The following is a 4549-nucleotide window of genomic DNA, read 5'->3' as shown; positions in this document are numbered from 1 at the left end:
GAGGCATCAAAGAGGGTTTATGTCCTCCATCACAAGACTGCATGCAACATTTGGCAGTGTATTGTATTCTGATATATCTGCAATTTATTTTGGGAAAGAGTTGTATGAGGAGTTCTATATTAAAGTAAGAAGTATTGAATTTTTCCTTCAATTCCTCTGGGCTCTGCTTTATCATTGGCTTATTAATGATGATAGTAAAAACCATTGAGAACAGAGAATGGAGATGTTTGAGGAGTGAGTTGTTCTCTTAGGGCAAATAATTCATTTACTTCTTCTGACTGTAAATTTCTATTTTATTGAGAAGTATTTTGCCTTGAGAGTCGCTGTTTTGTGTGTGTGTGTGTACTTTAGAAATGATAACTTCACAGTATTAATTGATCCAGTCTGATTCATGTTGGAATCCTTGCTTTGGCTAAAGAAGGAAAGAAAATGGTGCTAAAAGTTCTTTTGCTAACATTTTTAAACCAAATATAAATCTTAAGTGAAGATTATATATGAGAAATGGAGTACAGCAAATATTTAGTTGAAAACAATAAAATCAACAGTGAAATTTGCTAGTCATCAAGCCTCAGAGCATAGCCAAAATTCCTAGAGGTCTAGAATTAATGTAGTAAATACCCTGATTCAAATAATTTCATCATTTATGTCATAGTTTTATTAATGAGTTGGCAGAATGAACACTTTTAAGAGTGTTCTCAATGGAACTCATTGTTCAAGAGCTTTCTCTATGCTCAGCTGTCAAAGATTTGTGCTCTATGTAGAGATTAGTGTTATGGAGAATTTTTGTTCAAACTAAGTGTATAAAAGAGCAAGATAGACTGTATTTCAAAAAGAATCTCTACTACAAGATAATTAAAAACACTGGATAACGTAGGTGAAATGTCTTTTCAAATGCATTGCTGAGCTGGCAAGAATTCAAGCGAGAGCCTTAGAATCCAAAGTGAAAAAGAAGCTAATATCTGTAGCTGTAACCCTGTGGTTCTTGAGCTGTTTGATCTGCCCCCAAGATACTTTCTCATCATGGATGTCTGTGACTTTCTGTCCCTGTTGCAGAAAGCTGGGACCCTTGAGGTGTGCAGAAAATGGGCAACAAGAAAATATTTGTCTCAAAACTAGTGGTCCATGGGGTTGCGAAGAGTCGGACACGACTTAGCGACTTCCCTTTCACTTTTCACTTTCATGCATTGGAGAAGGAAATGGCAAACCACTCCAGTGTTCTTGCCTGGAGAATTCCAGGGACGGGGGAGCCTGGTGGGCTGCCGTCTATGGAGTCACATAGAGTTGGACATGACTGAAGCGACTGAGCAGCAGCAGGAAGGGATAGAGGGGGCAAAGTAGAATTTCCTTTTGGAACTTGGAACCACAATCCAGCCCTCCCATGAGTTAGTTAGCAAGTCAAATTTCTATTAACAGTACATTCCATAAAACATTTAAGACTAAAGTGTATTTTAAAAATATCTGTAAGTTACAGAAGCAGAATCATCATCAAAAGAGCAAAGGGAGCCCAGAAGCCAGTCTCATGTGTTCCAGATAAGATTTCTTATTCATATTCTTTTTATCATCATTCAGAGGAGTGACGAGTTTCTGTTGTCCCCATCATATGTTCAAACCAGGCCTGCAGCAACATAGATACACCATGTCATCCCTTATCCAGTCACACTTCATGCACAATGAGATTCATTCCCTATAGCACTCTACCGTCTGCCTCCCCTATCTCTTTTATTTTTTAAAACAGCAGTTATTACCATCTGATATACATTTTGCTATATATTTATATGTTATCCCTACTGAAATCTAAATTTCATGAGGGCAGTACATTTTATTTTTTCTTCATTGTTTTATCTCTGGTGCCTAGAATAGTGCCTGGCACTTAGAGGATTTCAAATAAATTTTTTTTTCTTTTTTTTTTTAAATTTTATTTTTAATTTTATTTTTACTTTTTATTTTTACTTTATTTTACTTTACAATACTGTATTGGTTTTGCCATACATTGACATGAATCCACCACGGGTGTACATGCATTCCCAAACATGAACCCCCCTCCCACCTCCCTCCCCACAACATCCCTCTGGGTCATCCCCGTGCACCAGCCCCAAGCATGCTGTATCCTGCATCGGACATAGACTGGTGATTCGATTCTTACATGATAGTATACATGTTTCAATGCCATTCTCCCAAATCATCCCACCCTCTCCCTCTCCCTCTGAGTCCAAAAGTCCGCTATACACATCTGTGTCTTTTTTGCTGTCTTGCATACAGGGTCATCATTGCTATCTTTCTAAATTCCATATATATGTGTTAGTATACTGTATTGGTGTTTTTCTTTCCGGCTTACTTCACTCTGTATAATCGGCTCCAGTTTCATCCATCTCATCAGAACTGATTCAAATGTATTCTTTTTAACGGCTGAGTAATACTCCATTGTGTATATATACCACAGCTTTCTTATCCATTCATCTGCTGATGGACATCTAGGTTGTTTCCATGTCCTGGCTATTATAAACAGTGCTGCGATGAACATTGGGGTACATGTGTCTCTTTCAATTCTGGTTTCCTCGGTGTGTATGCCCAGCAGTGGGATTGCTGGGTCATATGGCAGTTCTATTTGCAATTTTTTAAGGAATCTCCACACTGTTCTCCATAGTGGCTGTACTAGTTTGCATTCCCACCAACAGTGTAGGAGGGTTCCCTTTTCTCCACACCCTCTCCAGCATTTATTGCTTGCAGATTTTTGGATCGCAGCCATTCTGACTGGTGTGAAGTGGTACCTCATTGTGGTTTTGATTTGCATTTCTCTGATAATAAGTGATGTTGAGCATCTTTTCATGTGTTTGTTAGCCATCCGTATGTCTTCTTTGGAGAAATGTCTATTTAGTTCTTTGGCCCATTTTTTGATTGGGTCGTTTATTTTTCTGGAATAGAGTTGCATAAGTTGCTTGTATATTTTTGAGATTAGTTGTTTGTCAGTTGCTTCATTTGCTATTATTTTCTCCCATTCAGAAGGCTGTCTTTTCACCTTGCTTGTATTTTCCTTTGTTGTGCAGAAGCTTTTAATTTTAATTAGATCCCATTTGTTTATTTTTGCTTTTCTTTCCAGAATTCTGGGAGGTGGATCATAGAGGATCCTGCTGTGATTTATGTCGGAGAGTGTTTTGCCTATGTTCTCCTCTAGGAGTTTTATAGTTTCTGGTCTTACATTTAGATCTTTAATCCATTTTGAGTTTATTTTCGTGTGTGGTGTTAGAAAGTGATCTAGTTTCATTCTTTTACAAGTGGTTGACCAGTTTTCCCAGCACCACTTGTTAAAGAGATTGTCTTTACTCCATTGTATATTCTTGCCGCCTTTGTCAAAGATAAGGTGTCCATATGTGTGTGGATTTATCTCTGGGCTTTCTGTTTTGTTCCATTGATCTATATGTCTGTCTTTGTGCCAGTACCATACTGTCTTGATGACTGTGGCTTTGTAGTAGAGCCTGAAGTCAGGCAAGTTGATTCCTCCAGTTCCATTCTTCTTTCTCAAGATTGCTTAAATGAATAGAAAAGTAGAATTTCTAGAAATAAAATATGTAACAATTAAAAGTGTGAAGGTGGACTTGAACTGCAGATGAGATGCATGTAAAGAGAGTATTAACAAACTGAATGGTAAAAACTGAGGAAATTATCCTGCAGAGAGACAACAGAATGGAAAACGTGAGGTTAAGAGATATAAAGCACCATAGCTTTCAGACAGGAAAAAGAAATAAAAGCTATTCAAATTGAAAAGCGGGAGAGGTAAGACTGTCACTATTTACAGATGACATAATATGGTATATCAAAGGCTCTAAAGTTTTCCAACAAAAAATATTAGAACTAATGATTTCAGCAATGTAGCAGAATGCAAGATTAATATTTAGAAATCTATTGCATTTCTATATACCAATAATGAAACATCAGAGAGGAATAATCACAGTTAAAATTGCATCAAAAAAAAGAAGACATAAAACCTAGGAATATACTTAATCATGGAGGTGAGAGGCTTATACACTGAACACAACAAAATGTTGATCAAGGAACTAGAAGACTATTCAAAGAAATGGAAAGATGTCCCATGCTTTTGGTTTGAAAGCATTAATATTGTTAAAATGCTCATACTGCCCAAAGTTACTTACAAACTCAGTGCAATTCCTATCAAAACACCTATGATGTTTTTCAGAGCAGTAGGGAAATGGCAACCCACTCCAGTGTTCTTGCCTGGAGAATCCCAGGGAGGGTGGAGCCTGGTGGGCTGCCCTCTCTGGGTTTGCACAGAGTCGGACACCCACTGAAGCAACTTAGCAGCAGCAGCAGAACAAATAATCCCTAAATTTCTGTGAAACCACAAAAGACCCCAAATAGCCCAAGCAACCCTGAGAAAAAAGAAAGTTGGAGGGATAACCTTTCCTGACTTCAGACTATATTACAAAGCTATAGTAATCAAATAACATGGCACATAGATCAATGTAACAGAACAGAGAGCCTAGAAATAAACCCACACACTTACAGTCAATTAATCTTTGACAAAAAAGGCAAT

The sequence above is a fragment of the Budorcas taxicolor genome, chromosome 6 (assembly GCF_023091745.1).
Source record: "Budorcas taxicolor isolate Tak-1 chromosome 6, Takin1.1, whole genome shotgun sequence".
NCBI classification, from domain to species: Eukaryota; Metazoa; Chordata; class Mammalia; order Artiodactyla; family Bovidae; genus Budorcas; species Budorcas taxicolor.
The sequence above is the reverse complement of the archived record's forward strand: the minus strand, read 5'-3'. Positions refer to the sequence as shown.